The sequence below is a fragment of the Lissotriton helveticus genome, chromosome 1_1 (genome assembly GCF_964261635.1).
Source record: "Lissotriton helveticus chromosome 1_1, aLisHel1.1, whole genome shotgun sequence".
NCBI lineage: Eukaryota > Metazoa > Chordata > Amphibia > Caudata > Salamandridae > Lissotriton > Lissotriton helveticus.
Genome location: NC_136057.1, coordinates 1,176,907,046 through 1,176,916,623, shown reverse-complemented (window position 1 = coordinate 1,176,916,623; position 9,578 = coordinate 1,176,907,046). Strand labels below are relative to the sequence as shown.

Here is a 9,578-nt window from a genome sequence, read left to right as displayed (position 1 = left end):
CTTATAAAAGATATACCTTACCTTTTTGGCTTAGGACAATTGTTTGCGATGGTGATGTATAATATGTTTGATTTCAGTCATGGGGGCAGTAGTATGCAAACAATACATGCACGGTGGGTGAAGCTTTTGTGAGCTCCCTCCCGCCCTGCATAGGGGAAACAGAGGTTCAATGTGAAAGCAGTAGGCAAGGGTAGGGTGAAAGTCATCCCTGCCTACTGAGCCACCCTTACTACTATGGAAGGTATAATTTCATTTTCATGCATGAGTAATTATTTATGGTGGTGGCACTAACTCTTACTGGATTTCAGGGTTTGGAGGCAGTGGCGCTCGAGAGCCACATGCGCAATGGGTCTCACTTGATATGCACATGCGTTAAAGTCCGCTTTAGCCCTGTAACACAGAAGGGATTTTGTGGTGGCTCTTTGGTCCTGAGCTGATGACAAGATGCACTATTTATTTAAAAAGAAGAAACGCTCTTCCTCTTTCAGACTTCTTTAGGAAGGATCACTGAAAGAATATCGATGGCAAAAATATAGACCAACAAAAATATCGAGTAAAAAATATAGAATGCCAAAATATCGACTTCCTATCTTCAAACAGGTAAGTACAAAAATATCGAATCAAAAATATAGACCTACAAAAATATAGATAGTCAAAATATCGAATTTTTTAAATAGTTAAAAGTAATTTTAAATTAATGAAATAATAAATATAACTAACTTAAACATACTTTAAATACTTTACTAACATTAAAATAAATAAATATTTAATATAAATAAAAAAATATTTTTTAAATATATATATATATATATATATATATATATATATATATATACATAGTATTAATAAAAAATATACAATATATTTACCATACGATAGCGAGAGGGTTAAATTTACTATTCTCACTCCAGTGAGTGCAACAATAGGGAAAGCGTTGGATAGTGGGAGGGTAAAAATTACTATTCCCACTCCAGAAAGTGCAACAGTAGGGAAAGCCTTGGATAGCGTAGGGGTAAACATTACTATTCCCACTCCAATGAGTGCAACAGTAGGGAAAGCGTTGGATAGCGGGAGGGTAAAAATTACTATTCCCACTCCAGAAAGTGCAACAGTAGGGAAAGCCTTGGATAGCGTAGGGGTAAAAATTACTATTCCAACTCCAGTGAGTGCAACAGTAGGGAAAGCATTGGATAGCGTAGGGGTAAAAATTACTATTCCCACTCCAGTGAGTGCAACAGTAGGGAAAGCGCTGGATAGCGTAGGGGTAAAAATTACTATTCCCACTCCAATGAGTGCAACAGTAGGGAAAGCGTTGGATAACGGGAGGGTAAAAATTACTATTCCCACTCCAGAAAGTGCAACAGTAGGGAAAGCGTTGGATAGCATAGGGGTAAAAATTACTATTCCAACTCCAGTGAGTGCAACAGTAGGGAAAGCGCTGGATAGCGTAGGGGTAAAAATTACTATTCCCACTCCAATGAGTGCAACAGTAGGGAAAGCGTTGGATAGCGGGAGGGTAAAAATTACTATTCCCACTCCAGAAAGTGCAACAGTAGGGAAAGCCTTGGATAGCGTAGGGGTAAAAATTACTATTCCAACTCCAGTGAGTGCAACAGTAGAGAAAGCATTGGATAGCGTAGTGGTAAAAATTACTATTCCCACTCTAGTGAGTGCAACAGTAGCGAAAGCGTTGGATAGTGGGAGGGTAAAAATGACTATTCCCACTCCAGTGAGTGCAACAGTAGGGAAAGCGTTGGATAACGGGAGGGTGAAAATTACTATTCCCACTCCAGAAAGTGCAACAGTAGGGAAAGCGTTGGATAGCATAGGGGTAAAAATTACTATTCCAACTCCAGAGAGTGCAACAGTAGGGAAAGCATTGGATACCGGGAAGGTAAAAATTACTATTCCCACTCCAAAGAGTGCAACAGTAGGGAAAGCGTTGGATAGCGTAGAGGTAAAAATTACTATTCCCACTCCAGAGAGTGCAACAGTAGGAAAAGGACTGGATAGCGTAGGGGTAAAAATTACTATTCCCACTCCAGAGAGTGCAACAGTAGGGAAAGCATTGGATAGCGTAGGGGTAAAAATTACTATTCCCACTCCAGAGAGTGCAACAGTAGGGAAAGCGCTGGATAGCATAGAGGTAAAAATTACTATTCCCACCCCAGAGAGTGCAACAGTAGGGAAAGCGTTGGATAGCGTAGGGGTAAAAATTACTATTCCCACTCCAGTGAGTGCAACAGTAGGGAAAGCGTTGGATAGCGGGAGGGTAAGAAGTACTATTCCCACTCCAGAAAGTGCAACAGTAGGGAAAGCCTTGGATAGCGTATGGTAAAAATTACTATTCCAACTCCAGTGAGTGCAACAGTAGGGAAAGCATTGGATAGCGTAGGGGTAAAAATTACTATTCCAACTCCAGTGAGTGCAACAGTAGGGAAAGCATTGGATAGCGTAGGGGTAAAAATTACTATTCCCACTCCAGAGAGTGCAACAATAGGGAAAGCGCTGGATAGCGTAGAGGTAAAAATTACTATTCCCACTCCAGAGAGTGCAACAGTAGGGAAAGGGTTGGATAGCGTAGGGGTAAGAATAACTATTCCCACTCCAGAGAGTGCAACAGTAGGGAAAACGTTGGATAGCGTAGGGGTAAAAATTACTATTCCAACTCCAGTGAGTGCAACAGTAGGGAAAGCATTGGATAGCGTAGGGGTAAAAATTACTATTCCCACTCCAGAGGGTGCAACAGTAGGGAAAGCGCTGGATAGCGTAGAGGTAAACATTACTATTCCCACTCCAGAGAGTGCAACAGTAGGGAAAGGGTTGGATAGCGTAGGGGTAAAAATTACTATTCCCACTCCAGAGAGTGCAACAGTAGGGAAAACGTTGGATAGCGTTGGGGTAAAAATTACGATTCCCACTCCAGAGAATGCAACAGTTGGGAAAGCGTTGGATAGCGTAGGGGTAAAAATTACTATTCCCACTCCATTGAGTGCAACTGTAGGGAAAGTGTTGGATAGCAGGAGGGTAAAAATGACTATTCCCACTCCAGTGAGTGCAACAGTAGGGAAAGCGTTGGATAGCGGGAGGGTAAAAATTACTATTCCCACTCCAGAAAGTGCAACAGTAGGGAAAGCGTTGGATAGCTTAGGGGTAAAAATTACTATTCCAACTCCAGTGAGTGCAACAGTAGGGAAAGCATTGGATACCGGGAAGGTAAAAATTACTATTCCCACTCCAAAGAGTGCAACAGTAGGGAAAGCGTTGGATAGCGTAGAGGTAAAAAATTACTATTCCCACTCCAGAGAATGCAACAGTAGGAAAAGGGTTGGATAGCGTAGGGGTAAAAATTACTATTCCCACTCCAGAGAGTGCAACAGTAGGGAAAGCATTGGATAGCGTAGGGGTAAAAATTACTATTCCCACTCCAGAGAGTGCAACAGTAGGGAAAGCGCTGGATAGCGTAGAGGTAAATATTACTATTCCCACTCCAGAGAGTGCAACAGTAGGGAAAGAGTTGGATAGCGTAGGGGTAAAAATTACTATTCCCACTCCAGTGAGTGCAACAGTAGGGAAAGCATTGGATAGCGTAGGGGTAAAAATTACTATTCCAACTCCAGTGAGTGCAACAGTAGGGAAAGCATTGGATAGCATAGGGGTAAAAATTACTATTCCCACTTCAGAGAGTGAAACAGTAGGGAACGCGCTGGATAGCGTAGAGGTAAAAAGTACTATTCCCACTCCAGAGAGTGCAACAGTAGGGGAAGCGCTGGATACCGTAGGGGTAAAAATTAATATACCAACTCCAGTGAGTGCAACAATAGGGAAAGCATTGGATAGCGTAGGGGTAAAAATGACTATTCCCACTCCAGAGAGTGCAACAGTAGGGAAAGCGCTGGATAGCGTAGAGGTAAAAATTACTATTCCCACTCCAGAGAGTGCAACAGTAGGGAAAGGGTTGGATAGCGTAGGGGTAACAATTACTATTCCCACTCCAGAGAGTGCAACAGTAGGGAAAACGTTGGATAGCGTAGGGGTAAAAATTACTATTCCCACTCCAGAGAGTGCAACAGTACGGAAAGCGTTGGATAGCGTAGGGGTAAAAATTACTATTCCCACTCCAGTGAGTGCAGCTGTAGGGAAAGCGTTGGATAGCAGGAGGGTAAACATTACTATTCCCACTCCAGTGAGTGCAACAGTAGGGAAAGCGTTGGATAGCAGGAGGGTAAAAATTACTATTCCCACTCCAGTGAGTGCAACAGTAGGGAAAGTAAATACTTCATATACTAATAAAATTAAAATAAATAAATATTAATTCAAATAATTTACACTTTTATATAATATAATAATTAATCAATTAAAAATACAAATAAAAATTAATTAATTAAAATAATTACCTACTAATACAAATTATTTACCAATTAACAATAAATTAATTAACAATTAAAAAATAATTAAAAATTAGAAAAAAAAAGATTTAAAAAATAGAAATACTTACAATTAAATTACTCCCCACCCTATTCCCCTATGAACCTACAACCCACTACAGCAAATAAATTAATAACATTAACTTAATCATCAATTAATAAATTAATTACAATTAATTCCCCATTATATTTTAATTAATTACCAATTAATATTTAATTAACAATTAATTCAAAATAAATACAAATAAATAAATTAACATATTTAATTATTTATAATTAAATTACTTCCCACCCTAATCCCCTATAAACCCACAACCTGCTACAGAAAATAAATTATTAAAATTAACATAATTATCAATTAATCAATTAATTAAAATGAATTACCAATTATATTTTAATGAATTACCAATTAATAAATAATTAACAATTAATTCAAAATAAATACCAATAAATAAATTAACATATTTAATTAATTATAATTAAATTACTTCCCACCCTATTCCCCTATAAACCCACAACCCGCTACAAATTATATTACGCAAAAATTAAATACCATAAAAATAATTAAATAATATTACTAATATAATAAATATACACTCTTCAAACATATACTAACATAAAAAACACTTTAAAAATGGATATTAACGTACTTACCTAAAATCCGATATTTTTGTAGTCTATATTCTGTCCATTCTATATTTTTGTAGTCTATATTTTGTCCAGTAGATATTATGTCCATTCTATATTTTTGGATTCGATATTAATGCTATCCTATTCGATATTTTTGTAGTCTATATTCTGTCCAGTCGATATTTTGTCCATTCTATATTTTTTACTCGATATTAATGCATATCGATATTAAAAACTCGATATTTTGACTCTATACCCTTTAGGATGGATACTTTTTTGTCAACTATCCAAAAGCAACAATCCTCAGACCATTTTGGAAAACATCAAGGAAGGAATTTCACTGGTAAATATTAGTGGAAGCTAAAGCAGAGTTGTCTATGCAGTAATCACTATACCAGTCTCAAACAATAGGTGACCCTGTATTTCTGGTTGGAGGGTGGGATGGGTCTACGTTAGATGCCTTGGTGTTGAAAATAATCTTTACAGGCTATAGTATTGAGTTTACCTCTCTTCACCCTGATCTGCGGACTTCAACTAGTCCTTCGTCAAGAGAATCACGAAGAAAGAGGTAGTTTCATTCCTTCCTTCTTGAAGCCAGGGAATGAGTTTACTCAATCATCTTCCTAGTTTCCAAATTAGTAGGAGGATTCCTGATTGGCATAAAGACACTCAAAAGTTGATTTAAGGACATTCCTTTCAAAATAGAGACATTAAAAAGGATCATTAACATGGTCTCAACAGATTGCTGTCCTTGTTGGAAAATGTGTGAAGATGATGATATTTTTGGAACTGATTCAGCTGTTTTACCTAAAATCTCTATGACTTTCTAAAGGTCTCAAAAAGGAGATTTTCTAAACGTCTTGCCTTCTCCATTTTCTGAGGAGGAACGATTGCTTCACTTTTTGGATGTGAATGAGCTTTGTTAATCTGTTTTGACATGTCCAGTTCTATTAGGAAGTCAGACTTCTTGTTCATCACTACTGGGTAGCTTTGTCAAGGTAAGAAAGCATCATCCCTTACCATAAGTAGATGGATAAAGTTTAACCATTTGTCGGCTTATTCAACAAAGAATGTCCCTCCTCCTGAAAGGATTCACGATATTCAACACGAAGTAGGGCTGCCGCCTGGGCTAAGATTCAAGGTTTTACCTAAATTAGATAGATAGAATTGGGACCTGGGCTTCTCATTACACATTCATTATTATTACTGATTACAATGTTTAATGTCAGATGAGAATGTTTGAATTCTGCAGAAACCTGAAAATGATTTTTTTTATCATTAACTTTGAGATTAATGAGCCCTTTATGCTTTGCTTATCAACTATGCATTCACAAACTGGATGTGCATTTTGGTGATTTCTGTCCAAGGCCTCTTGGTTTTTGTATACCTTATAAAGTAATGACCGGGATGATGAATGTTGAGATAATGTCCTGATTAGTCTTTGGGGATTTTTATTACTCTTAGTCCTACTCGTCCTTGCCCCAGTCATTATGTCCCGCCCTCCCTCACTATATCAGCCTTCAACAGAAGCTTGGGAGTGAAAAGAGGATTCTGACAGAAGCTTAGTAGTGACAGGAGAAACTGGGAATGCCAGGTACCGAGGTATGAGCAACTTTCTTTTTTACTTTCCTGTCTCTGCAGGTAGAATCTACCTCATGAAAAAATTAAGTGGATGAGTAGGACTGAGAGTAACAAAGATGACTGGCCAGTAAATGGAATATTAGGTGTCACCAGTAGTTGTAGCTGCAGCCTTTGGTTTACCCTTTCTTAACCTGTGGCACTGTTCTTGATTTCCCGTGTCTCAAATGGTCCCAGTAGTGCTCACATTTTGCCCTTCCCTAACCCCTCAGCGGAAAACAGGAGTTTGTTGAAGGCTAGCAGAGGGGACAGGGGTTGTACCAGTGATGTCAGTGGTTGTTCAATGGTTTGTGATGTCACTTCTGCTTTGAATCATCATCCATGTGTGCCCTCTATCACATATGATAACTTCAACCAAGCTTGGCTTCTTCACAACAACACTATGTATGCTCAGATTTTTTGATTCCATACTTACAGTAAAAGTAAAACTGCAATTCACAGAAGTCAGTGTTCTGGCTCAAAAGACAGTCATGAATAAGGCCTCCTTTTTCATACGCTTTCAGTGGAACCCCTATTGAGGTCACCTGGGACCAAGAGTCACGAGAATGGGTATGTTGCCTCACATTGAGGAAATGACCCGACATTCTGCCACTTTCACTTTTTACGTGTACTCTATTTCTTCCACCCACGTCCAGACCGGTTCAGTTCTGCATATTCTTGCGATTGGATGGTCAAATCACCCAGAAATGTCAATCTTTGTGTCTAAAAGCATGTGGCTCTATACACAGAAACATTTACGGCAGTAAACATATATATATATATATTTTTTATTTTTTAATTTTTTTTATTTTACACAAATCCAAAAGAGAATTTATTGAGGAGGCTGGCCACGTCCACGACCAAATCCACCACGAACCTGGAACTCTGTAGCAGCTCTGGCACTTGCTTCTGCCTTTTTGTCAGCACCAGGAGGAGCAGCACTGCGTCTGTACGTGTCTCTATTAGCCTCACCAAGGTTGAGACGGGCAGGGCGCTCCCCTACAAGACCTTTGGGCCTTGGTCTGCCAGTCTCTAGGCGACTTCTGTGCAGAGTAGCTGGTACAATTTCAGGGGCAGATGCAGAAAGTCTCTCAGGTACTGGATGCCCTCATTGGTCAGATAGCAGTAGAAATGCCTTCCTTAAAGGTAACCACGTGATTTTAGAGACTGTATGGCCTTCGTGGCATGTAGGTGGGACATTCTTGTCAGCCATGTGTGTAGTTGAGCTTATATAGCGCACAGCTACCCGCAGTGGGTTTCCCAGCGCTTGCTTAGGGAACCCTTCCTGGTATTCCCCTGTGAGATAGCAGGGTATCCACAAGGTGAAAGTCAGGCATCCCGCCACGAGGGGCCGTTGTGGAGATTAAGCAAGCTATTGCCCAGAGTCGCAGAGTGTGAACCCGTGAGTCGAGGAGGCACCGGGGCGAGAATTATCGAGTCCGTGGAATTTTTAGCCCAAGACCCCGCCGAGGAATTGAACCCTGGTCCAGGACCGATCTCAGCTTCGGGTCTGCTGCCTCTAACCCCTGAGCCACACTTGTCCACAGCCAGCTACGGATGATTGGCCATATGGACATCTTTCTCATCCACTATCACTCCCTCCTTGAAAAGGAGCTCATAGATAGAGATTCGGTTCTTCTTGGGCATCAACATATCTGCGGCTGCTTGTGGGCCTGGAGCAGAGCAGGAAAGGTAAACATACTTTTATGAACCAAAGGGCCTTCAATTACACTGCCCGGAATTCACAAATTCATGTTAGGAAGGAACGGTTTTATTACTGCATATTTTTCTGCCACGAGTGTGCATAACAGAGTAGTAGTAGTTCCCACTCAAGGGTTTGGAAGTGGGCACATCAAGGTCTGGCTAACCTTGTAATTTTGTGAACATTCACAAACTTGTACATTTGTGGCATTCACAAATTCTGATTTGACCCTTTTACACCCTGCAAGTGGTTGGAGATTTACACCGGCAGGGGGCTGGAGTAACTCCTCTTTTAGAAGGAGAAGGAGAACGAGAACAGATCACCTTAAGACTTGGAGGAGATGTGGGGGAACAAGTTGTTTATTTACAGCAATGTGTAAGATTAGTTACACCAGTGGTTCTTAATGGCTTCTGTGGATCCCACTTAATCATTACTGGAATCCGGGGACCCCACTGAATCATTATTGGAAACTGGGGACCCAACTGAGTCAATTCAATTCAATATTCAATCAGTTAATAAAAGATCATAAAATCACAGAAAAAATACATGATAAAAATTCATAATCGATAAAAATGGTGGGTAATTCATGTTTCATCTAACAAAGATCAAAATAAACAGCCCCATTTAAAGTGCAGACAATTTAGCAAGCAGCCAGCCCAAGGGTTCTAGCAGCCCCCCTCTTCCTTTGTCTCATGCAGGCCCATAAGAACTTAGCTACCGAAAAACATATCAAGGGATCAGAAAACATCCTTAAAAAATAAAGTGCAACTCTGCATTGATTAAAGTTCCCTTCCTTTAAAATTGGCTTGAGGTGGAAGTTCCTTTCTTTCTCATAAATCCTGCCGAATAAAACAAAATGCAGTTCTGTTTGAAGTGAGAGGTTGTCACATGGGCACAAACTTAAATCTGGTTTTCGCCGGATATCCTAACATCAATGGAATCATGTTCATGCAAAACCTCAATAATATAAATCTGTGTTGTGGGCTAATGACATTTGCTAAACAAAAGTACCCTCTCTCTGTCAGTGGTGGGTTCAGTCCATAGGTAGCAACTGCATATTTCTCTTTGTGGTGTTCCTTTCGTTTATAGTCCGCCGTTGACAAAAACATGGTCGATACCTTTTGCTTTAAAACTACCCTGCAGGTCAGGGGGTCTATACTTCAAGAAGGCCTATTCCCATCAGGACTGTTTCTACGTAACCA

General features: G+C 39.8%; 1 pseudogene; it reads right to left on the bottom strand.

Annotated features, from left to right (window-relative positions):
• Positions 1 to 7,506: 7,506 nt before the first annotated feature.
• On the bottom strand, positions 7,507 to 8,327 carry LOC144772408 (small ribosomal subunit protein eS10-like; annotated as a pseudogene).
• Positions 8,328 to 9,578: the final 1,251 nt, after the last annotated feature.